The sequence below is a fragment of the Triturus cristatus genome, chromosome 8 (assembly GCF_964204655.1).
Source record: "Triturus cristatus chromosome 8, aTriCri1.1, whole genome shotgun sequence".
NCBI classification, from domain to species: Eukaryota; Metazoa; Chordata; class Amphibia; order Caudata; family Salamandridae; genus Triturus; species Triturus cristatus.
Genome location: NC_140591.1, coordinates 1,564,677,843 through 1,564,705,215, shown reverse-complemented (window position 1 = coordinate 1,564,705,215; position 27,373 = coordinate 1,564,677,843).

The following is a 27,373-nucleotide window of genomic DNA, read 5'->3' as shown; positions in this document are numbered from 1 at the left end:
GGGACAGGGGGACACAGAGGGAGGGAGACACAGGGAGACGGACAGAGGGAGGAGGCTGACACACAGAGGGAGGGACAGGGGGACAGAGAGGGAGGGAGACACGGGAAGACGGACAGAGGGAGGAGGCTGACACACAGAGGGAGGGACAGGGGGACACAGAGGGAGGGAGAGGGGGACAGAGAGGGAGGGAGACACGGAAAGACGGACAGAGGGAGGAGGCTGACACACAGAGGGAGGGACAGGGGGACACAGAGGGAGGGAGAGGGGGACACAGAGGGAGGGAGACACAGGGAGACGGACAGAGGGAGGAGGCTGACACACAGAGGGAGGGACAGGGGGACACAGAGGGAGGGAGACACAGGGAGACGGACAGAGGGAGGAGGCTGACACACAGAGGGAGGGACAGGGGGACACAGAGGGAGGGAGACACAGGGAGACGGACAGAGGGAGGAGGCTGACACACAGAGGGAGGGACAGGGGGACACAGAGGGAGGGAGACACAGGGAGACGGACAGAGGGAGGAGGCTGACACACAGAGGGAGGGAAAGGGGGACAGAGAGGGAGGGAGAGGGGGACAGAGAGGGAAGGAGACACAGGGAGAGCAAATCAGCCTTGTGGTGTGTGGGAATGTCTGCTCGTCAGCAGGTGGACTGCGTGCATGTAGACAAGGGTGGCCAGTGCCAGAACCCCCCCTCTTCTCCATGGCAAAACACAGGGCCATGTCACAACCTGTGCACGAGCACAACGACAGCTGCCTGCATTATATAAGTGTGTGGATCCACTCCATGTGCACATGTACAGTGCTACACGGAAGGCGCCAATGCATGGCTCACCACACCTGCCCACTCCACTGCTGACTGCAGTCACACTTGACGCAGCAAGTAAGACTGTGCCACACATAGTTAAAGGCGCCAAAGTGGTGCCCAAGGGACACACCCATGCACAAGTGCACTGTGAGTGGAATGCAAGACCGAACCTAATTCCAAGAGGAAATGTGCCAACTTTGAAACTGATGAAACATGGATGTTGCATGGACCAAAATTAACATTGTCTCTCTCACACACAGGTCAACCTCGTGGTTCACCCCCCAACACTGGGGGGGAAGACTCACAGGACCCGGCTCTGCGGGAGGCCGATCTCACCGGCAGCGACGACTCTCACCACTCTGTGGACGACCCCGACCAACCTGGCCCCTCTGGTGTCCAACGACCTGCAGCACCTGCATCAGGTACAACGGGGCCAACCACCACCCCCACTCCTGCCACATCCCAGGAGACACCCAGGATCCCTGCCCCACCACCACAAAGCAGCCAGGCTGGCCAGGAGGGACACGGTGTCCCGGGCACCCAGGAGCAGACAGGCGACAACGCCAATGCCACCCATCAGGGGTCCCGGAGACCCGATGTGCCCACAAGGGCAGGCCAGGTGCAAGTGGGCAGGAGTGGTGGGAGTGGAGGACGGCGGAGGCGCCAGCCTGACCAGTTGGCTGGGGAACCGGTATATTCCCATGTCCGTAACATCCTGGACACATACTGGCAGGACACCACGGGCATGGCCCAGGTTGTGTCCACCCTCAATGAGATGAAGGGGACCCTCGATGAGATAAAGACCCAGCAGGCCCAGCAACATGCCTGTCTACTGCAACACCAACGGAGGATGGAGGACAGACAGGCTGAGCTCGTGACGGTGTTCCAGGGGATTCACAATACACTCCGTCGGATGACCGACAACATGGGCAACCCTCCCTGTGCCAGAAGGCGTAGAACATCACCACCCACAGGGAGGGATCAGGAGGAGGAGGAAACATCCGATGGAGCATCCCAAACATCGTCACCGCCTGCTTCAGAGGGTCCCCGCAGGAGGCCGGGTCATCCACGGAAAGGACCGTGAGGGTCGGCGCTACATCACCATCCCCCAGGACACCTGGCCTGGCATCTGGCCCACTGGAGCAACAGCATCACAGCATCAAGAGACATTCTCTGCCACATGGCCTTGCTGGTCACTGTCTGACCAATGTTGACAAAGACTGTGGCATGGACTCTGAGGATTTCCAAAGGCAAGGACACCAACTCCCCTACTGAACTTCGGATTCCAAACTCCCGGAAAGCCCCTCACGTCATACCCCCCCACCCCCCCACAAAAATAAAAATTCACACCATGAAGAGAAGATGCCTGCTGGTTGCATTATTACCTTACATGTGTCTCGTAAAGTCTAAACATGCCTGAGTTCTCTTTTGACTTCAACCATCCACACCCTGGGGCCTGAGTATGGCACAGGACACACGGGTCACAGTGTATTAGGCAAGACAGACATAGAGCACCATACACACCCGTGATGGGCCCAACCAGCTGAGGGGGTGGCCGCACAACCGTGCTGACAGACATATTGAGTACAGCAACAGTCATGCGCAGAGGTCAGGGATCCTGTCCAGTGTCCTGGGGGGCACCCAGGTATGTGTAGACAGGTGGCAGAACCATGTCCTGCAAGCTTGAGTCTGGTGGATGCAGAGAATGGGGGCCTGGCCAACGTTGGATGCATGGGGATGGCACATGTCACAATACCCACACAGTCATGGACATCATGCACAATACACAGTCTCATCCCACACACACAGCTTGCATCTTGCTACTCGACACATAGACACATAGCCACTATCAGGGAAAACCATACCGTACCACTATGGGTGTCGTCGCGTATGCGTACTCGTACTGGTACGGCCCGTACACACGCCTGTATGCTCACTATCACTACGAGTACGCATACGCGAGGACACCCATAGTGATAGTGAACGTACGCACGCGTGTACGGGCCGTTGCTATGCATTTGGGGTGCCCTAGGGGCCCGGAACGCACCGTACCTGTGGGTGAAGCTCAATTTTACATAGGGGACACATGAGGGACAAGTATTAAGGCCTACATGCATGCTGGTTGTCATGGAGACCAAGTTTCAAGTTTGAATTCGTTCTGGAAGGTGTACAGCAGAAGTCAGTTGGAATGAATCTACTTTGTTGCAATGTGTTTGTGGGGTTGACATCATGCTGAAGAAAAAAACACAATGAGAACCCACTGACTGTGCTAGGTTTGAAGGGATTGGAGGAAACATAGGATGCAAATGTGAGTGACCAATCACTCTGTACTCCTGTGCATGAAACAGGCCAGCAAGGCAGATATAAGGCAGCCAGGTCCCATGAGGGAGCACTTGCCTGCACATATTTCCTATCTAACACACTGCTGCTGCTCGTGATTCCCTGGAACCATGTCAAGGTCTGTGGAGAGGTCACTGCCATTCACCCTGGAGGAGAACCTGGCATTGCTGGATGTGATCCTCCCACAGTACCCCCTGCTGTATGGGCGACCAGGGTATCAGGTGAGTGCAGAGCTACTAGCACAGACTGTGTCCCTTCTTTTGTGACAGTGACTTCTGCCATTGTGTCCAGGTGTGACACACATGCTATGTACTGTAGTAGGAGTCCCAGGGGGGGAATGCCTGATGTCTCCCAGCAGTGCCCAGACATAGGAGGGGTGGGTGCCTATCACTCCCAGCAGTGCCCAGACACAGGAGGGGTGTGTGCAGAGTCCTCCCAGCAGTGCCCAGAGACAGGAGGGGTGGGTGCCTATCACTCCCAGCAGTGCCCAGACACAGGAGGGGTGTGTGCAGAGTCCTCCCAGCAGTGCCCAGAGACAGGAGGGGTGGGTGCAGAGTCCTCCCAGCAGTGCCCAGGGACAGGAGGGGTGGGTGCAGAGTACTCCCAGCAGTGCCCAGAGACAGGAGGGGTGGGTGCAGAGTCCTCCCAGCAGTGCCCAGAAACAGGAGGGGTGGGTGTGATGCACAGTGTGAGCCTTGATAATTAATTGTGTATTTGCCCTCATTCCACCTGTGTACTTTCACTGGCACGTACTGCTTTTGCCCTTCCCCAGAGGAGTATGTCCCTATGGCAAAGGTGCAATGCGTTGGCTGCATGACATGCCTTGTTGTAACCAGCTAATTTGTTCCCATATGTGTCTCTGTGACATGTTGCAGGTGTATTGATGTAGTGTCACTTGTTCATCCTCACAGGTAGGCGCCACTGCCAAGGAGCAGATCTGGCTGACCGCCGTGAGTGCCGTGAGGGGTGCGGATGGTCGGAGGTGGAGCCTGTCCCAGGTGAGGAAATGCTGGCAGGATATCCGGTGCTGGACGCAGAGGATCGCACGGGTCCTGCTGGGGACTCCCCTGAGAGCCATAAGAACCGCGGGCGCCGCCGTCTCTCCCACATCCACAAGCGTGTGCTGGCGGTGGTATTTCCAGACTTGGACAGGCGCTTATAGGAGATGCAGCAGCAGGAAGGGGGTAGGTACATGTGTGTTTGTTGTGTTTCACCAGCATTTGTAAGTGCACTGTTTCATGGATGCACTGCCAGGGTTTAATGGTGCTGTGCAGATCCTGTTACCCACAGTATTGCAGTGCTCTCCTGCCTCCCTTCCCCTCCTTACAATGTGTTCCCTGGTCTGTGTGACGTCACTCCGTCACAAGGTTATGTAGCCTGGCACCTTCTCCGCGTGTACAATGCCTGCAGCATCATGTGTGGGGGTGGTGTGTAACAGGTTTTGTTACCTTGCCTGTGCCCTGTCCAGTTCTGGTCTTGTGGGTTCCATGTCAGTTGGCACTAATGCTGAGTCCAGACATGGGAGTTAGTCTCTCAAGTGTGAGGCCTTACAGCACGCATGTCCTATGTGGTGGCCTGTGACATGATGTGCATGAGTGTGCGGTACGCATAGTGCGGGGATGGTAGCGTGTGTTGCAGTCATTCCCATTCAGGAGCATGGAGTTGTGTGGCCACCACTATCCCCAGGGGCATATTTTCCTAGGTATCATGTGTGTAATCCGAATATGTTGACAATCTCTGTGTCTACAGCATAGGTTGTGCTCTGTGCCATTGTCCCCTGGCCAAATGTATATTGACGTGAAATGTAGTACTAGTGTCCACTGTACAGACTGACCTGATTTTCCTTGTTCATACTCACGGTGGACATTGCCTGTGTGTCTTGTCACAATCATCTGATGATGCCCATTTGTACATGATTATTTGGACAGGCGCACCTTGGGTATTTTGTGTGCAACCTTGATTTGTTGCATCCCATATGTATTTCACCCAGACTAAGGGATGTAAGTGCTTCCTGTGTCTCCAAATAATAGTCTCAAGTAGGGGGTGGGTGGTGCGGGCATGGCCTTCATGTCACAACCTGATATCTCCTTGCTAGGACTGGCCAGTGTGTGATGTTGGTCTGGACATGCACTCAAGGTGCAGTGGGCCAGTCATGGTGGGCATGTTTTCAGTTTAACCCATGCTGCATGTGCCTCTTGTTCCTGGATATGGTCCCTGCTCATCTCTATTTCCTGCCACGCTGTGTGGTGCAGATGCAGTGCTGGATTGTCCCCAGGGCCGTGCTCCTCAGTCAAAATTCCATTCCATCTCATTTGCTATTGTGTCATGCTCTCCATAGTTTTTCGGTGGCATGGTGGGTCAAAAAACTGTGTCTTGCATGCCCTACATATGTACCTTGTTTTGTAGATGTAACTCTTCTTTTGTTTCAGGCTATGCACTGTGACCTATGTAGATTGGACTCATGTGACATATGTATACAGGTGTATGATTAATTTCTGTCTCTTCACCCTGCCCACAGCATCGTCGGGGGACACAGAGGGAGACATGGGCACAGACGGAGCAGAGGGACCGAGCACCAGTGCCAGCGGTGACATCGGGGCTGGCACATCACCTGGGACAGAGGCGGAGGACAGTGAACCCGGGGACCTGTCGACTGGCACAACAGAGTATGAAGCTGACGGGTCCGAGGATGATCTCTCCGAGTGGGCGGCGGCTGCACCAGCAGCTGACAGCGGCACTACATCTCGCCCCGCCCCCTCCATTGCCATCAGCCGCCTCCCACTTGCTTGTGTCCCTTCCCAGCGTGCCCACTCACCACATGTCTCCTTCCTGCCAGGCACCGCACCCCCTGCCCCTGTCTCCACTGCTGCCGCCAATGCCGAGTCTGTGGACATCCAGCGGCAGTTGCAGGTTGGTCAGGCTGCGATCCTTAATGTCCTCCATGGCCACAGCCAAGTGCTGCACAACATGGAGGCATACTTGGAGGGCATTCATTCATCGCAGGCTGACCAACGCAGCTTGCTGAGGTCGATAGACTCGACACTGACTGCAGCAGTGGGTCTCCTGCAGTGCTACGTCCCACCCCCTACCCCTGCCCCATCCACACTTCCCACTCCCATGCCTGTCCCACGTACACCCAGACGTCAGCATGCACCCACCACAACACACACAGGCACCACACCAGCAGGGAAGGTCCACCGCACACCTCCTGACACGCACACACAGGGTGAAGTAGGCACACCCACTGGGTCGGGGGGCAAACGTGTGACACACAGCCAGAGTGGGGATCCGCATTCCACCCAATCCACTCCCTCCAAATCCCCTCCCCTCAGCTCTCCTGGCCACATCTCCCCCAAAGACTCCTTCATGGCCGCTCTGTCCCTGAGCCCCACAGTGACACCACCACGCAAGCGGTCAAGGAAGTCCTCGGTCAGGGTGATTGATTCCCCCCCTGTCTACACTCTCCCCCAGTGGCGCTGCGACCCATCCCTCTGACCCCCCCCCCTCCTTCGGGCCTGTGGTTCCTTCGGGTGCAGGGGATTCCCTGGAGGACCTTGCTAAGGTGTGCAGCGAGATCCTGGCCTCCACCTTTGGCCCTGCCCCACCCCCTGTGGTGGAGTCCTCCATCCCTGCACCCACGACGCCTACCCTTCACCCTCCTGTCCTTGCGGTGCCTGTTTCTTCCCCCCCACATGATGCCCTCACCCCTGTGGAAGATGACGGAATGTAACTGTGCAGGCAAGCTAGGGGACACGCATCCCACTGTGTCCCCCGTTCCAGCTGTGACTTCTGGACTGCCCAATGGGCTTTGTAAATATTGAACTTTCTACGAACATACAATTTTTGATATTGCTGATTAAAGCCATTTTTGTTTCCTTTGAACACTACTGCTTTTCTGATATTGCTGTTGGTGGGGCTGCTACATAATTTTGGGTGGTGATCATGTGTTGGTTGTGTGGGAAATGTAGTAGTGTGCTGGTCATAGGGGGGACCCTGGGATCTGTGTGCCATCACACGGTGTTAGCTAGGTTTCTCTGTTCATGTGAGCAGTTGCTGCATGGTGAAATTGTCCAAAGGTGTATTCCTTCCTCTGTGTACCCTGACATCTTCCCTGCAGGGTGTTCCCAATATTTAGCGCTGAGCTGTTTGTACATTAGCTGGGTGTGTGACGGACTCCTTCTACTTTGCACATGCATGCTGAGCGATGTCTCCACCTGCATCATTCGTGGCATTCTTGGTAGTCATTGTACTTGTCTATGTGGACTATTGACATGACTTCATGTGTACATGTTTTTTTTTCTGCGCTATGCATGCGTATACTCCCAGCCTCGCACACATGTGGTACATGTACTGCAGGGTCTTTGTGCACCTGACTGAAATTTGTGGGCATGGTATCTGTGGCTACTCCACCCTTTGCGTTCCATGGGCACTGCTGTGAGTGTTAGGCACACACCCTCTTGTGACTGGGTACTGCTGGGAGGCCTCTGCACCCACCCCTCCTGACTCTGGGCACTGCTGGGAGTGATAGGCACCCACCCCTCCTGCCTCTGGGCACTGCTGGGAGGACTCTACACCCACCCCTCCTGTCTCTGGGCACTGCTGGGAGGACTCTACACCCACCCTTCCTGACTCTGGGCACTGCTGGGAGTGATAGGCACCCACCCCTCCTGTGTCTGGGCACTGCTGGGAGTGATAGGCACCCACCCCTCCTGTCTCTGGGCACTGCTGGGAGGACTCTGCACCCACCCCTCCTGACTCTGGGCACTGCTGGGAGTGATAGGCACCCACCCCTCCTGTCTCTGGGCACTGGTGGGAGTGATAGGCACCCACCCCTCCTGTCTCTGGGCACTGCTGGGAGTGATAGGCACCCACCCCTCCTGTCTCTGGGCACTGCTGGGAGGACTCTACACCCACCCCTCCTGTCTCTGGGCACTGCTGGGGGGACTCTGCACACACCCCTCCTGTGTCTGGGCACTGCTGGGAGTGATAAGCACCCACCCCTCCTGTCTCTGGGCACTGCTGGGAGGACTGCACACACCCCTCCTGTCTCTGGGCACTGCTGGGAGGACTCTGCACCCACCCCTCCTGACTCTGGGCACTGCTGGGAGTGATAGGCACCCACCCCTCCTGTCCCTGGGCACTGCTGGGAGGACTCTGCACACACCCCTCCTGTCTCTGGGCACTGCTGGGAGGACTCTGCACACACCCTTCCTGTCTCTGGGCACTGCTGGGAGGACTCTACACCCACCCCTCCTGACTCTGGGCACTGCTGGGAGTGATAGGCACCCACCCCTCCTGTCTCTGGGCACTGCTGGGAGGACTCTGCACCCACCCCTCCTGTCTCTGGGCACTGCTGGGAGGACTCTGCACCCACCCCTCCTGACTCTGGGCACTGCTGGGAGTGATAGGCACCCACCCCTCCTGTCTCTGGGCACTGCTGGGAGGACTCTGCACACACCCCTCCTGTCTCTGGGCACTGCTGGGAGGACTCTGCACACACCCCTCCTGTCTCTGGGCACTGCTGGGAGGACTCTACACCCACCCCTCCTGACTCTGGGCACTGCTGGGAGTGATAGGCACCCACCCCTCCTGTCTCTGGGCACTGCTGGGAGGACTCTGCACCCACCCCTCCTGTCTCTGGGCACTGCTGGGAGGACTCTGCACACACCCCTCCTGTGTCTGGGCACTGCTGGGAGTGATAGGCACCCACCCCTCCTTTCTCTGGGCACTGCTGGGAGGACTCTGCACCCACCCCTCCTGTCTCTGGGCACTGCTGGGAGGACTCTGCACCCACCCCTCCTGACTCTGGGCACTGCTGGGAGTGATAGGCACCCACCCCTCCTGTCTCTGGGCACTGCTGGGAGGACTCTGCACACACCCCTCCTGTCTCTGGGCACTGCTGGGAGGACTCTGCACACACCCCTCCTGTCTCTGGGCACTGCTGGGAGGACTCTACGCCCACCCCTCCTGACTCTGGGCACTGCTGGGAGTGATAGGCACCCACCCCTCCTGTCTCTGGGCACTGCTGGGAGGACTCTGCACCCACCCCTCCTGTCTCTGGGCACTGCTGGGAGGACTCTGCACACAGCCCTCCTGTGTCTGGGCACTGCTGGGAGTGATAGGCACCCACCCCTTCTGTCTCTGGGCACTGCTGGGAGGACTCTGCACCCACCCCTCCTGTCTCTGGGCACTACTGGGAGGACTCTGCACCCACCCCTCCTGACTCTGGGCACTGCTGGGAGTGATAGGCACCCACCCCTCCTGTCTCTGGGCACTGCTGGGAGGACTCTGCACACACCCCTCCTGTCTCTGGGCACTGCTGGGAGGACTCTGCACACACCCCTCCTGTCTCTGGGCACTGCTGGGAGGACTCTACACCCACCCCTCCTGACTCTGGGCACTGCTGGGAGTGATAGGCACCCACCCCTCCTGTCTCTGGGCACTGCTGGGAGGACTCTGCACCCACCCCTCCTGTCTCTGGGCACTGCTGGGAGGACTCTGCACACAGCCCTCCTGTGTCTGGGCACTGCTGGGAGTGATAGGCACCCACCCCTCCTGTCTCTGGGCACTGCTGGGAGGACTCTGCACACACCCCTCCTGTCTCTGGGCACTGCTGGGAGGACTCTGCACCCACCCCTCCTGACTCTGGGCACTGCTGGGAGTGATAGGCACCCACTTCTCCTGTCTCTGGGCACTGCTGGGAGGACTCTGCACACACCCCTCCTGTCTCTGGGCACTGCTGGGAGTGATAGGCACCCACCCCTCCTGTCTCTGGGCACTGCTGGGAGGACTCTGCACCCACCCCTCCTGCCTCTGGGCACTGCTGGGAGTGATAGGCACCCACCCCTCCTGCCTCAGGGCAATGCTGGGAGGACTCTACACCCACCCCTCCTGTCTCTGGGCACTGCTGGGAGGACTCTACACCCACCCCTCCTGACTCTGGGCACTGCTGGGAGTGATAGGCACCCACCCCTCCTGTGTCTGGGCACTGCTGGGAGTGATAGGCACCCACCCCTCCTGTCTCTGGGCACTGCTGGGAGGACTCTGCACACACCCTTCCTGTGTCTGGGCACTGCTGGGAGTGATAGGCACCCACCCCTCCCGTTTTTGGGCACTGCTGGGAGGACTCTGCACACACCCCTCCTGTCTCTGGGCACTGCTGGGAGTGATAGGCACCCACCCCTCCTGTCTCTGGGCACTGCTGGGAGGACTCTGCACACACCCCTCCTGTCTCTGGGCACTGCTGGGAGTGATAGGCACCCACCCCTCCTGCCTCTGGGCACTGCTGGGAGGACTCTGCACACATCCCTCCTGTGTCTGGGCACTGCTGGGAGTGATAGGCACCCACCCCTCCTATGTCTGGGCACCGCTGGGAGGACTCTGCACACACCCCTCCTATTTAACAATATGTACGCTTTGTCCATACACGTGTGTGGGTTCGCTCCATGGGGGTACGGGTCGTACTTACACTGTTGGGGTGGGGGGTACGCTCCATATGTACACGTGTGAGGGTACGGGTCGTACATACACGGTTGTGGTGGGGGGTACGCTCCTTGCATACGCGGGTGGGAGTACGTGTCGTACTTACACTGTTGGCATGGGGGGTACGCTCCTTGCATATGCGGGTGGGGGTACGTGTCGTACTTACACTGTTGGCATGGGGGGTACGCTCCATGCATACGAGGTGGGGGTACGTGTCGTACATACACGGTTGGGGTGGGAGTACGCTCCATGCGTCCGCGGGTGTGGGTACGGGTCGTACTTACACTGTTGGGGTGGGGGTACGCTCCATACGTACGCGGGTGAGGGTACGGGTCGTACTTACACTGTTGGAGTGGGGTTACGCTCCATACATACGCGGGTGAGGTTACGGGTCATACTTACACTGTTGGGGTGGGGGGTACGCTCCATGCATACGCGGGTGGGGGGACGTGTCGTACGTACAATGTTGGCATGGGGGGTACGCTCCTTGCATACGCGGGTGGGGGTACGTGTCGTACTTACACTGTTGGGGTGGGGGGTATGCTCCTTGCATACGCGGGTTGGGGTATGTGTCGTACTTACACTGTTGGGGTTGGGGGTACGCTCCATGCATACGGGGTGGGGGTACGGTCCGTACATATCCGTCCCTACGCTATGTGATGCTTGTGCGGGCCGTACCCAGGCCTTTGCCACGTGGGTACGAGCCGTCCCGCCATTGTTGGGGTGACGTAGGTGTGGGCGTGGTACGACTCGTACCCACGCTCTTAAGGCGTGGGTACGGGACGTACCTGTCTGGTTGTGTTGCCGGTTCGCGTCGTCAAGAACTTCCGTTGTGGCGGTCGCTGGCTTTGCTGGACACGCCCCCACCCCCTCGTAGTGACCAGGGCCTGAGGGTCAGGTATGTCCAGGGCATGTGTGCTGTGTGACTATGGTGGGGGTTTTGTGGCCTGCCCTGGACCTGCCACCCCCCCCCCTTTCCCCCCTCCCTTTGTTGTTCTGACCTTCTGCGGCGTCTGCGTCGTAACCTGTAGAGGAGGTCGACTGCTATGAGGGCCGGGATGACACGTAGGTTCGGGTCCATATCTGTCCGTCGCGTACGGGTACTCCTTGTTCGCGTCGTCCTGTCTGTCCGTCGCGTACTGGTACTCCTTGTTCGCGTCGTCCTGATTTCCCGGCAGTTTTTGGCAGCCGGAAAATATTCACCGTGCGGGATGACGTCGGTGCGAATCGTAATTCCTGGTTCGTGAATTGCAGGCTGCGTGTGTCCCGACGTCAGGTCGGCGCTTTCCCGGATCGCATTTGTATGTTTATTTTCGTCGGTCGGGGTTTTGTACGATTCGTACGGAAATGGTGTTTCCGTGCGAATCGTAATTCCATGTTGGTATATTTTGGCGACCGGGTACGCGTCAGACGGAGAATATCCTCCGTCCGACGGTTCGTACCCGGTTTTTACAGGATCGTGATTGGCACCATAATATATAATATATATACTTACTTAATAATACATTTTAATAATTGTTTTAATAACTTATAACTTGTTAAAAAATATTATAAATTACAAATACATCATACACATAAAACAATAACATGAATAAAAATTAAATAATTATATATAACACATTTAAAAAATTACATTTAATTTGAATATTGTTAAAATTAATTATATGTTACATTAGCTAAAATAATACAAAAAATATTAAATAGCACCGACAATAAAACTACTACTCAAGCTCCAAAAAAAACTGTTAAGAAAATGTTGGATAGCGTAGAGCTAATCAATCAATCAATCAATCAAAGGCATTTATAAAGCGCACTACTCACCCGGAGGGTCTCAAGGCGCTGGGGGGGGGGGGGGTCCGCTACTGCTCGAACAGCCAGGTCTTGAGCTTCTTCCTGAAGGAGAGGTGGTCTTGGGTCAGGCGTAGTTCGGTGGGGAGGGCGTTCCAAGTCTTGGCGGCCAGGTGGGAGAAGGATCTACCTCCTGTAGTCGCTCTGTGGATGCGGGGGACGGCTGCGAGGGCGAGACTGGTCGAGCGGAGGTGGCGTTTGGGAGCGTAGAAGTTGAGGCGGCTGTTGAGGTAGGTCGGGCCTTGGTTGTGTAGGGCTTTGTGTGCGTGGGTGAGGAGCCGGAAGGTGATTCTTTTGTTGATCGGGAGCCAGTGCAGGTCTCTCAGGTGTCTGGAGATGTGAGTTCGTCTGGGGACGTCGAGGATGAGTCTCGCCGAGGCGTTCTGGATCCGCTGGAGTCTCTTCTGGAGCTTGGCGGTGGTACCGGCGTAGAGGGCGTTGCCGTAGTCCAGTCGACTGGTGACGAGGGCCTGGGTGACTGTTTTCCTGGTCTCGGTGGGGATCCACCGGAAGATCTTACGTAGCATGCGCAGGATGTTGAAACAGGACGAGGAGACGGCGTTGACTTGTCTGGTCATGGAGAGGGAGGAGTCCAGGATGAAGCCCAGGTTGCGTGCGTGGTCTGTCGGTTTGGGTGCGTTGCCCAGGGCAGGGGGCCACCAGGAGTCGTCCCAGGCGGAGGGTGAGGAGCCCAGGATGAGGACTTCCGTCTTGTCTGTGTTCAGTTTCAGGCGGCTGGTCGTCATCCACTCGGCCACGTTTTTCATCCCTTCGTGTAGGTTGGCTCTGGCGGTGGCGGGGTCGTTGGTCAGGGAGAGGATCAGCTGGGTGTCATCGGCGTAGGAGATGATGTTCAGGTTGTGTTGGCGTGCGATGGCCGCAAGGGGGCTCATGTAGACATTGAAGAGGGTGGGGCTGAGCGAGGAGCCCTGAGGGACGCCGCAGGTGACTTCCGTGGCTTCTGATCTGAACGGGGGCAGGCGGACTCTCTGTGTCCTTCCGGTGAGGAAGGAGATGATCCATTCCAGTGCCTTCTCCTTGATCCCGACGTTGCTGAGGCGCTGCACTAGGGTGCGGTGGCAGACAGTGTCGAATGCCGCGGAGAGGTCCAGGAGGATGAGGGCCGCTGTTTCTCCGTTGTCCAACAGGGTTCGGATGTCGTCTGTGGCAGCGATGAGGGCGGTCTCGGTGCTGTGGTTGGCCCGGAAGCCTGACTGGGAAGGGTCGAGGGAACCAGTCGTCTCGAGGAAGGCTGCCAGTTGCTTGTTGATGGTCTTCTCGATGACTTTGGCTGGAAACGGGAGGAGCGAGATGGGGCGGTAGTTCTTGAGTTCGGTGGGGTCCGCCGTTGGTTTCTTTAGTAGAGCGCTGAGTTCGGCGTGCTTCCAGCTCTCAGGGAAGGTGGCGGTGTTGAGGGAGGTGTTGATGATGTCCCGCAGGTGGGGTGCGATGACAGCGTCGGCCTTGTTGAAGATGTGGTGAGGGCAGGGGTCGGTTGGGGAACCGGAGTGGATGGAGTTCATCGTGCTGATGGTGTCTTCGAGGTTGATCGGTGTCCAGGCGTTGAGGGTGGTGGTGGGGGGCGTTGGTTTGGTCGTGGGGAGCGTTGGTTGTGTTCTGAAGCTGTTGTGTATGTCAGCGATCTTGTTGTGGAAGTAGGAGGCGAGGGAGTTGCAGAGGTCTTGCGATGGGGTGATGTTGTTGGTTCCGGCGTTGGGGTTGGAGAGCTCTCTGACGATGTTGAAGAGTTCCTTGCTGTTGTGTGCGTTGTTGTCCAGCCGGTCCTTGAATGCTGTTTTCTTGGTGGCGTGGATCAGTTGATGGTGCCTTCGGGTGGCGAGCTTGAGGGTAGTCATGTTGTCCGGCGTTGGGTCTCTTCTCCATGCTTTCTCGAGGGCTCGGCAGTTCTTCTTGGAGCTCTTGAGTTCGTCGGTGAACCAAGGGGCCTTCTTGCTTCCGGGTCTGCTGGGTGGGGTCCTCAGAGGGGCGAGCTCGTCCGCGCAGGTGGAGATCCATTTCGTGAGGTTGTCGGCGGCTTGGCTGGGGTTCGGTGAGCTGGCGGGAGGGTGCTGGCTCAGGGATGTGGTGAGTTGTTCGGCTGTGATCTTGTTCCAGCTTCTTCGTGCGGCCTGTTGCTGGTGGTGGTGGACCGTGGTTCTTTTGAAGGTGAAGTGGATGCAGCTGTGGTCCGTCCAGTGGAGTCCAGTGGCGTGGCTGAAGGAGATGTCTTTGCTGGACGAGAAGATGGCGTCGAGTGTGTGTCCGGCGAGGTGGGTGGGGGTGGTCACCAGCTGCTTGAGTCCGAGGGTGGCGAGGTTGTCAAGCAGGGTGGTGGTGTTGCGGTCGTTGTTGTTCTCCAGGTGGAAGTTGATGTCCCCGAGGAGGATGTAGTCGGCCGAGGGGAGGGCGTGCGGGCTGATGAAGTCGGCGATGTCTTCGCTGAATTGAGTGCGTGGTCCCGGGGGTCGGTAGATCAGGGTGCCTCGGAGGGTGGTATTGGGGTCGGTGTGGATCTGGAAGTGCAGGTGTTCGGCGGATGTCAGGGTGTTGTCGGCGTTGGTCGAGATACGGATGGTGTCTCTGTGGATGATGGCGATGCCTCCTCCAGTCTGGTTGTCGCGGTCTCTCCGGATGATCTTGTAGCCCTCTGGGACGGCGATGGCGATGTCGGGCGCTGAGGAGTCGTTCATCCAGGTTTCCGTGAGGAAGGCAACGTCAGGAGCTGTGGTGTCGAGGAGGTTCCAGAGTTGAACGGCGTGTCTGTGGACGGAGCGGGTGTTGAGCAGGATGCACTTGAGGTGGTTGCTGCTGGTGTTCGGCTTGGCGGGTGCTGGTGCGGGGCAGGTCCGGATGCAGGTGAACTTGCAGGTGAGGCAGCTGAAGGGTCCGTGGGTGCGTCTCGGAGTGGCTCGGTAGCACCCGGGGGTTCGGCCGGTGTTGAGTGCGTTGAGGGTGGCGGCATCGTAGGTCCTGCGGGGGGGCTGGCAGGCGCGGGGGCCAGGGGGTCTGGCGCTGGGCGCGGTCCAGGCGCGGACGGGCGCAGACGGGCTTACCTTTGGCGCACCTTCGGCGCTCATTCGGTGCTCCCGCTGCGCGCGTCCGCTGCGCGGTCGCTCTGGGGGCGTCATAAGAGGGGAGCCGGGAGGGAGGGTCTGCGGGGAGGCGGGGAGCGCGGGAACCAATCGGCGGGCGGGGGGGCGGGGTCTCGTGGGCAGCGGCGGGAAACCAGGGGGCTCGGTGGCGGCGCTTGGCGGCCCTGTGGCGGCTGGGGCGGCGCTCGGCGGCCCTGTGGTGGCTCAGGCGGCAGGCGGCAGCAGGAGGACCAGCAGGTAAGGAGCAGGCGGGAGGTGTGTGAGCTAAAAATTACTATTTCCACTCCAGGGAGTGTAACAATAGGGAAAGTGCTGGATAACGTACAGGTATAAATTACTATACCCACTGCAGGGAGTGCAACAGTAAGGAAAGTGTTGGATAGCGTAGGGGTAAAAATGACTATTCCCACTCCAGAGAGTGCAACAGTAGGGAAAGTGTTGGATAGCGTAGGGGTAAAAATTACTATTTCAACTCCACAGAGTGCAACAGTAGGGAAAGTGTTGGATAGCGTAGGGGTAAAAATTACCATTCCCACTCCAGAGAGTGCAACAGTAGGGAAAGTGTTGGATAGTGTAGGGGTAAAAATTACTATTCCAACTCCAGAGAGTGCAACAGTAGGGAAAATGTTGGATAGGGAAGGGGAAAAAATTACTATTCCCACTCCAGAGAGAGCAACAGTAGGGAAAGTGTTGGATAGCGTAGGGGTACAAATTACTATTCCAACTCCAGAGAGTGCAACAGTAGGGAAAGTGTTGGATAGCGTAAGGGTAAAAATTACTATTCCAACTCCAGAGAGTGCAACAGTAGGGAAAGTGTTGGATAGCGTAGGGGTACAAATTACTATTCCAACTCCAGAGAGTGCAACAGTAGGGAAAGTGTTGGATAGCGTAATGGTAAAAATTACTATTCCAACTCCAGAGAGTGCAACAGTAGGGAAAGTGTTGGATAGCGTAGGGGTAAAAATTACTCTTCCAACTCCAGAGAGTGCAACAGTAGGGAAAGTGTTGGATAGCGTAGGAGTAAAAAGTACTATTCCAACTCCAGAGAGTGCAACAGTAGGGAAAGTGTTGGATAGCGTAGGGGTAAAAATTACTATTCCCACTCCAGAGAGTGCAACAGTAGGGAAAGTGTTGGATAGTGTAGGGGTAAAAATTACTATTCCAACTCCACAGAGTGCAACAGTAGGGAAAGTGTTGGATAGCGAAGGGGTAAAAATTACTATTCCAACTCCAAAGAGTGCAACACAAGGGAAAGTGTTGGATAGCGTAGGGGTAAAAATTGCTATTCCCACTCCAGAGAGTGCAACAGTAGGGAAAGTGTTGGATAGCGTAGGGGTAAATATTACTATTCCAACTCCAGAGAATGCAACAGTACGGAAAGTGTTGGATAGCGTAGGGATAACATTTACTATTCCAACTCCAGAGGGTGCAACAGTAGGGAAAGTGTTGGATAGCGTAGAAGTTAAAAATAACATAGTTATAAATAAAATAGTTTTTTAAAATAATTAGTGATTTAATTATTAAATAACTCAAAATTATTTACAAATGCCAATAAATAATTATTACAAACATAACTACCAAAAAATAATTAATTAACAATACATTAATAATAAATACCAATAAATAATAATTAATAAATATTAATTACCAAATAATAAATATTAAACGATAAAATATTTTTCATAACCAAAAACATATGAATTATTAAAAAGTAAATACCAATTAAAATATATTTAACAATGTAAAAAATATATACCGCAAAATAATAATTATGAAACATTAATTACCAATGAAAAAATATTGAACTATTAAATATTTTTCATACGCCAAAATAATAAATATTACACATTAATTACCAATTAATAATTACTTATTAATATATTAATTAGAAATATCAATGCATAATATTTAATTATATTTAATTCACAATTAATGATTAATCAACAATTAATTATTTTTCATAACCAAAATATTATAATTTAAAATATTTACCAATTAAAAATTATTGTCCAATTAATTAATTATCAATACCCAACAACTAATTTAATAATTACTTAATTAGATTTCAATTACTTCCAACACTATTCCCCTATAAACGCACGACACACTCCACTAATAAAATAATACACTTAACATAATTATCAATTAATCAACTAATTAAAACTAATTGCCAATTAATAAAAATTAATTACCAATTAATACTTAATTAACAATAATATAAGTATCAATACCAATAAATGAAAATAAATTATTAATTAATTACAATTAAATTACTTCCCACCCTATTCCCCTATAAACCCACAACCCGCTACAGAACTTAAACGCAAAAATGTATTAAAATCAATTTATAATTCCTAAAAATGTATAAATAATTCCATATAATTAAATTACTTCCCACCCTATTCCCCTATAAACCCACAACCCGCTACAGAACTTAAACGCAAAAATTAATTAAAATTAATTTACAATTCCTAAAAATGTATAATTAATTCCATATAATTAAATTACTTCCCACCCTATTCCCCTATAAACCCACAACCCGCTACGGTACTAAAACACAAAATTGACTTAAAAAACTATTGTTAACATATAAAAATTGTATACATATATGTTAAAACCAGTAGAACACTTAACTAAAAACATATAACACATACATATTAAATACATAATAAAATACATAACAATAATATAAATATCGATATTAGTAACATCAATATTAGTAAAATCGATATATTTGATGTCGATATTACTAACTTCGATATTACTGACATCGATATTAAAATACTTACCTTAGGATCTATATTCTGTCCATGGATATTATTGACATCGATATTCTGTCCCTTCGATATTTAAAACTCGATATTAGTGTAGGTAGATATTTTAGTTTCGATATTTTGGCTGCTCACCGGAGTGGTGGCCTGGGAGATGGAGGACAGAGACTTTTGTTGTGGAGCTGCAGGGCGGGGGTGGGGTCTTGCTCTTCCGACTCCGAGGGGAATTGCAGGTGGGGGCCTCAATCTGACTGCGCCTAGGGGAGGGTGTCCGGGTGTGAGGGCACTCCCCTCAGTGTGTGGGGACTTCCTCTTCCCCTTGTAAGCTGGATCTGCTGGGTCGGTGGGGAAGAGGCCAAGGTCACAGAGGAAGAGCTTCTGGGGAGATGGGGTTGCACGTGAGGCAAGGGAAGGGGGCTGGGAGGGAGAGGTATTGGAGGACTGCGGAGTGGTTGTGGATGACTGTGTGTGTGTCTGCAAACCATCCCCTGTGAGTGTGGTATGAGTCCCCTGAGGTTGCTTGTGTGCACGTCTAGCCCTTGGTTTGGGTGTTTGTGTGCTGCCCGTGTCTGTGGGTTTGTGTAAATGTGCTGGTGAGTGTGTGCTTTGGACAGGTAGGGTGCTAGGAATCGTGGGTGGTGCGGGACTGTTGGAGGATGGACACTTCTGCTGTCAGGGAGGAGGCCATGGACTGATTGGTCCCCTGTAGGGCAGACCTGCCCGATGAAATGCCCTCTATGAACGACACCAGTTGTGTCAACAGACTTGTGTGTGCATGGAGGACACTCAGCATTGATGTCTGCCCTACATGGATCTGTCATAGCAAGTCCACAGGCTCCTCACTCAGCGCAGCAGGGGACACAGGGGCAGGGGTTGCGGTGCCTGGCACAAAGGAGTCATGCTCCCGAACAAGGGAGCCTGCACGGATCTCTGGGATGGGAGCCGATGGGAGGGTGGTGATGGTGGTGGTGGAGCGGTGGCGGGGAGAGCCTCACTAGCTGGGGTTTGGTGGCTGCTGACACCCGCCTCCACAAGGGAGTCATCCTCCGAGCTGCTGTGGCCCTCAGCTGGGGTGAATGGTGCTGAGTACTCCTCGGTTTGGCTCCACTCACCCTCCGTGCCACTGGGTCCCTGCAACTCCTCGCCTTCTGGCCCAGTCAGGTTCTGTGGCTCCTCCTGGTCCATGGAGCTGTCCCCTCCTGTGGCCGTGGATGTATCTGGATATAATTAGGAAAATAAGAACAGCATCAGTCACCTGCACTGACTGCACACACCACAGTGAGTACAGCAAATCACAGGGCAAGCCCTGGCATCATCAGCTGAACACTGCTCAAAGTGCTCACACTGTTTAGAATAAGCCAATTGTCAATCTCACCATCAACCATGGCACTCATATCAATATGTCTGTTGCATGTTGGATGCTAATACCCCAATGTGCCGACATGCACCACCTACACATCTGTTGGACATGCAAGTGAACATGTAGTATGTCACTATACACACAGCACATCTCTTGCCACTGACGCAGTACAGGTGTCAGGATGAAGGGATGGTCAGAGTCTCATTTCACATGCGTGTGATGCATGCCAGCAACACACACTATGATGTTCTCATGTCCTGATAATCATTGCCACAATGGGGTACATGGAGCACATTTGACCACAATGCAGGATCACTCATAGCAAGTTAAATGCCATGGCACTGGCATGCCTGGAAAGTCAGTCAACACTGACTCCTGCCACAGGGGCAGGGCATCCAGACAACAACAGTATACACTGTGTCACAATCATAGCTCATGGGTAAAGCAAACTCTGCAGCTGACAAGTGCACTTGTCCATCCCCTGCAAACAACATATCCCGGACCCAGAAGACCCCACATCATACAAAACAGACATATGAGTCTCTGCTAACACAACTCCCTGTACATGAGCACATCACAGTCTACTGTGCATGAAACACAGCTGTCTGAAGTTCACAGTTGCATACACCATTGTGCACTGTCAAGTGATCACACACCTATATGTCACACAGGTCTTGTCTCTCATAGTCACATCTCAGATGTCCTGCTGACCCACAAACTCATGAACACCCCAGTTGTCTGGAAAAGGAAGCCACACCACAATGACACAGAGGCAGACACCTGAAGGCACATGTCACTAAGCACAACCTGTAAGTTGATACACAGGAGTGGGATTACAGAGTGTTTCTAAATGCCCTTGAGTAGGCATGACTGCCCAGGTCTACGTGAAACGGTGTTTAGCCCTGGACAGTAGTCAGGTGGCTAAGCAAGTGTGACACACAAATTGGAGTCCCCTGCTGCACGGGTGTGTTTCAAATACCCCAGGCACATGTGGTGAGTCAGACCAGCAATTTTAACACATATCAAGGGCACACATAGATCACATGTCAGATCTCAGGCATTGTGTAAACAATTGACTCACCCATGAAACCCACAACAGAGTCACGGTAACAGATGCTGTTTGGAACCTGAAGCATAGCTGACTGCAGGGACACAGTGCCCTAGTGACACAAGCCACAGACTGTAGGGTCCACACCTGTGGATCAGATGATCAGGGTGCATGACACAATTGAGGGACATGAGTACTGGACTACAAGACCTACGTAATGTGGAAGTGTGACCAGGTCAAAAGACTGCAAACAGCATGTCAGACATAGTACACAGATTAGGCATAGAATTATGCCCTCCTTGCTGCTGTCTGGCCTTCAGCTGCCCATCCAGGTCCGGGAAGACCACCACCAGGATCCTCAGCATGCGGGGGGTCAGGGTCCGGTGTCCACCCCTCCTGTGAGAAGGCAACAGCTTCAGCTGGTCCAGCCCCGAAGGTCCTGCCACCTCTTCTGGCAGTTGTGGATCCGGCGCTTGTAGACCCCCAACGATCGAACTGCCCGGGCGATGGTCAGCCATATCCCCTGCTTCTGGTGGGCATCAACCTGTGAGGATGACAAAGTTTAAAGTCCATAACACACATGGCCCATATTTGTGCTGCACACAGTTGGATATACATATCATCATCAGAAATGAAAATGAGTTACACAGGTAGTGCACCCATGGAAATAGACAAATGCCCTGCATGTCTGACATGTTAACAATGCCTTTATGTGCAGAACACCTGGTTATTACATGTACCTACACACTTTGGGGGATGAACGTACTCAGTGAGTATGCTTGCCAATGGTGTACACACTGCTAGTACTGCTAGTCAGACAACATGCACAATTAGGAAAGCAGTGGACTGCACACTTACCTGCTCCCCTGGTTTCCCATACCACTTGCTGTACTGTGGAAGGAGCCCGTCCAGCAGGGCCTGGTTCTCCTCCTCAGTGAAGGCTGGGGCCCTCTCCAGAGTACGTGCCATAGCAGTAGCCAGAGGATGCAGAGACAGCAGCAATGGTAGTAGAGATGTGGTCCAGTAGCATGTAGTGCAGGCAAGTGAGCTCCCTGAGGGCCACCCAGCCTTATATATGTGCTGCAGAGGCAGAATCTGTGCCATGTGTCCCAAGTGATAGGTCCAACACGGTTGCATTCTATGAATCTGGCCAATCCAGGGAAATGAACGACTCGTACACGTCTTCCTCATCTTTCAAATCTTCACCTTCATAAAACCCTAGTAATTGCAATATTGTTGTAGGCATCCAACTGAATTTCCAGCGCACGACTCGTACAAGTTTTGAATCCGCATCCGCATCCGTCTCCATGACAGTCCAGAGCCAATGGGTGCGCACGGCTCAGTCAACTGACTGTACAACGAGTAGTTTGAAAATACACACACCTGTCTCCATACGATTCAATGGCCAAGGCGTACGCAGGCCTCGATCCATGCCTGCCCGACGCGTATGCGTGATAGTCACCTGCGTCGGTTTGCAGTGCAGTCAATGGCTAAGCATACGCAGGGCTCGGTCCTGAGCTGTACAATGCATACGCATAGTCACCCGCGTCGGTTCACATTGCAGTCAATGGCTAAGAATACACATGGCTCTGTCCTGAACTGTGCAATGCATACGCATACTCACCCGCGTCGGTTCGCATTGCAGTCAGTGGCTAAGCGTACGCACGGCTCGGTCCTGAACTGTGCAATGCGTATGCATAGTCACCAGCATCGGTTCTCATTGCAGTCAATGGCTAAGCGTACGCACGGCTCGGTGCTGAACTGTGCAATGCGTAAGCATAGTCACCCTCGTCGGTTGACATTGGTGTTACTTTTTGACGGCTTCCACGCACAATTACTTACCAGGGACTCAGGTACACACCTACCACACTACAGCATGTGCCACACTGTGTCCCATGGCATGTTAGGCTGCATTACCTGTGTGTTTTGGGGGGCACAAATTTGGTTGGTTGTGTGGCACTTTTGTGCAGCCACTCCCAGGCTGTGCATGTGTTCATGGGGACAGAATCCTTTGTGTGTTGTGCACATTACCACTGTGATGTGCAACTGTACAGTTATGGTCATGAGTCATGGACACAGTTGCAGGTTAGATATGTCTAGGACATGTCACATACACCCTGAGTCCTGGGTGTGTGATGGTATGTACGTCACAGTGAGACCTATAGCCCCAATTCTGATGTATACCCACAGTCTGTGTGCATGTTGTGTCTCAGATGTAGATGATCAAATGTGCCCAATGGGGGACAGTCTCAACATCCATGTGGTTTGTGCATCAACATTGATGGTGTGTGTGTGTCTACGAGAAGTCCATGCAGGACCTGCAGAGACAACAGTGGCCACTACCTGTGGGACTCACAGTTGTTTTGTGGTGTGTACATGATACACCATGTCATGCCAGTCTCCATGTGGCAGCACAGGGACCCTGGGTATCTGCATGTCAAAGAGCTGTGATGCCTGGGAGACATCAGGCCTCACTTGTCACTGTGGTGTGTGTTTGTAACGTGACAGCAGTACATAGGTACTGTGACACAGCCCAATGATTGGCCATTGCACTATATGGAACTTATGCAGACATGTGGACTTGAGATGTGAGGTGATGTGCATGTAGGTGACATATGTGTCCATACCCAACAGCACACACCTCAGTACATTGTGTATTGTCATGATGTATCATGTGATATTTTGCTTGGTCATAGCCACATAGGTGAATGAATCGACAATCTTCCTTTGTTCATCTCTGTTCTGCAGGGCACCAGCTGTCCATAGACCGTTCCCAGACCTTGAAACCATGCAGGAACGCGACTGCATCTGACGGTACCGCTTCACCAGGCCACTGATTGAGGAGTTGGCAGAGCAGTTGGCGCCACATCTGCTACCTGGCCGAACATACCCTACAGCACTGACCCCAGAGGTGAAGGTGATGGTAGCCCTGCACTTCTTTGCTACTGGTACCTTCCAGTATACTGTGGCTACTGCTGGTGGTATGTCGCAAACTATGTTCAGTCGTGTGCTACGCGATGTCTTGGAGGGGATGTTGCATTTCCTTGACCTGTACATCAAGTTTCCTAGCCCAGGTCAACTCACTGAAATAAAGGATGTTTTTTATACACTGGGGAGGATGCCAAACGTCATTGGATCTATTGATGGTACACATGTGGCCCTGGTACCACCACGGACACATGAGCAGGCATAACGGAACAGGAAACATTTCCACTCCATCAATGCTCTGGTGGTATGTCTTACAGACATGTGTATCACACATGTGTGTGCACGTTTTCCTGGTTCTGCGCACGATGCCTACATCATGAGGAGTAGTAGCATTGCAACGCTGATGTCACAGAAGCCAGAGCAGCGTGTCTGGCTTGTCGGTGTGTACAGACTGTTTGCCATTGTGTGTGTTTGGCTATGTTGTATTCCACCCTCTTTCAAAACTCAGCTAATTGTTCAATAGTTTGTATGTAGGTGACTCCGGATACCCCAACATGCCGTCGTTGCTGACACCCCTGAGGAACCCTGTGACACCAGCCGAGATGCGCTACAATGAGGCACATGGTCGGAGCAGGAGGGTGATTGAGGGGACATTTGGTCTTCTGAAAAGCCGTTCCGCTGCCTGGACAAGACCGGAGGGGCCCTCCCATATGACCCTGCAAAGGTGTGCAAAATTATCCGTGTATGCTACACAACATGGCAGTGCGGAAGAAGTTTCCTCTCATCCAGAATGACGATGACCTACCTCTGACACCTGTGGAGGATCCAGGCCTGGGCCACGATGCCAGTGATGCTGATGATGATGATGATGAGGGTGACATCCGCACACAGCTCATCAACAACTTCTTCACCTGAATGTGAGTTTACAGGGTTGTTATGTCAATGTATTGAGTTAGCTTGAAATGTGTTGGGGCTGCTCTGTTGCTGTTTGAGTGTGTCTGTGTGCCACCTGAATGGATGCGTGCAGTGATGTGTCCTTTCAGGTGGTCTGTACTCCACAATAGTGTCGAACTGCTTACTTGTTTCTGTGTAGGTTTCTTTTGACATGTTTTGTGCAAGTGTATTGCATTTCTCTCCTGTTCTGCTGTGCTTTTGACTGTGTCTTGTGTCTGTCCTTCCCAGGGTACTTTGCCTGTTGTTTGGTCAACACTGACCCCCAACACCCAGAATCCAACACCAGTGTGGAAGTTGTCAATTCCCATCAAGTGATGTGCCACACACCCCTGGACTTCAATTCTCCGACACTTTGTGACCGTGTGTCCACTGTAACGTACAATTACCTCGCAACTATTGTGGAATAAACATGTTGCTGATGTGTAATGAATCTGTGCTATGTTTTGTTAGATGTGTTGACTGACATTTGCTTACCTCACCTGTGGGATTCTTTCCACTGACTGTGGATGGGTGTGGTGCATTCCAATGTATTTCAGGTCAACATCATTTTGTGGGATGAGTTACATGGCCATGGTGAGCATGTGTTGTGGTGCCATAGTGGTGTGTCTCCCTCACATGTGTCACATCACCATGACTCACATAACGGTGATCACATTGTGTCGTAAATTGGCTGCGATTGGATTAGCATTAGCGGAATCCATCTGGTATTTAGAGGCTATCTTGTCAATTTTGTGGAATCCATTTGTATTTCTGGCAGCCATTTTGTCTGCCATGTGCTCACCAAGAGCTGTTTCTTTCTTCACTGTTGTTTACCCTTGTGCTCTGTTTAAAGGACTGGTTATACTTAGACTCTGCTACTCTGTGCATGCGCAGAAGAATCTAACTGTCCATACATCTGTTTTTAGCCTGTAGCTGTCAGGTTGTTTCTACCAGAGTCAGCAACTGCTAGCTCCTCCTTTACTGTTGACTGTGCATTTCTGTATGACCATCTATGTATGTAATTCTCCTATGTGTGCTTGTACCGCCCTCTTTTTGAGCCCCTGTGGGGTATAAAAGACCCATGGTTCTTCTACTCTGTGTGCTACTTCACTCAATACCGAAGGGTGCTGTTTGAGTGTAGTTCCACCTCATGAGGTTTTATTAAACTTTGTATTTTCTATTCCAGTTTCTGTGCCAACTTCTTCCCAATAGTCTGAGGACTCTGTGCAGAGAAGGGCGAACCCCTTGCACTGGTAGGCCTAGCTGAGGTCTCTTTCAACAAATTGGCGCCCAACCAGTGGGCTCATCGGTGACTCGGATGCCCAAAGCATTGGTCGCGACGAAGGATTGGAATCTCGCTCTGGACACGATCGCTGCCCGATGAGACCCGAGTCTTGGCAACCACGGCGTTTTTCCTTTCTTTCTGATCTGACCATCCAGGTCGTGCCGGTCCTCGACTGAGATCTCTTCTGTTGATTCGCCGTGCAGTGACCATTTGGTCGATTTTAGAACTTGGCAGTTGGAACCTGGATACCAAGTGATTGGTAAGTGTCCTTTGGCGGCGCTTGCTGTTGGTTTTGATGCCTGGGATTGGTAAGGTAGTTTAGTAACACTTACTGTGGCTTCTGGAAATGCGCATTTTGTGTTGGCCAACTTAGTTTGTTATGATATATTGATATATAGGTTGCAATTTATATAGGCAGGTAATGAGGAGAATTTTCTCTATCTGAATTGATTTGAACGGCACATCGTACTAAAGGTACCTTAAGTGCTACTTTGATTATAATACTGCATATTCTGCACTATATGTGGCATGCCTGTTTTTAGCACACTTCGCAGGATGTGTTGCTTTTGTAGTGGTACCAAGTCGATTTTGGATGAAGCACAACCGGCCCCCCCGGAGGGGACGCCTAATAGGGATATGTATATTAAGTATGGTCTTTCTTCCATAATGTACAGCGCATTATGGAATAAATACACGCGTAAGGATCCTGAGTTGTGTTGGCTTATGTATGGGTCATTTGATTTACGAAAGATTGAGTATGTGGAACAATGTATGTTTAAGCGAAAGACTAGGCAAGATATGTTTGATTGTGTACGAATGTGGGAGAAAGAAGTGCGTGAACGAATGAAGCGTGAGCAAGCCTTGATTGAAAAAGAACAGCGAAAGAACATTAATGTGAAAGCATTAGAGCTGAAGAACAAAGAAATAAAAGAGTTAAAAGAGAGAGAAGATAGGGAGCTCAATTTACAGGTAACTGGCCAATACGCTGTTCGGCGGCCCCTTTATCCTATACTTAATAAACCACAAGATGATTCCTTATTATTAGATCGTCCTCCACCCCCATATACTGTTCCTTCTGCCCCTCATGAGTCAGATGAGGACTCTAGTTCGGAGGAATATAAGGCACGAGAAACTCGTTCAATGTTGACTGCTGCGCGTTCGTCCCAGCTCCGATCTGCTGCTCGTAAAGCAGTTCATAGTACTGCCCCGCCTCTGAAATTCTAGATAGTATGAGAGGGTGGTATGAAACGGAGCAGCTGTATTTTACTGAGGTGTTCGCTGCAGAGGTCCTTGAGCTGTTTGGAAATATTCTGAGGAGTTAGAGCCTGCCGATATAGCAGATAATTATAAGCAAATGTGTGATGGTCTTTTTGTTTTCTCCCAGGTGGCTGATGCAATCAGGCGTTTGGTTAAACTGCGTGTTGATGCAGTCCGTTTGCGAGAGGAGAAAAAGGCTGCAGACGTAGCTGCACAGACATCT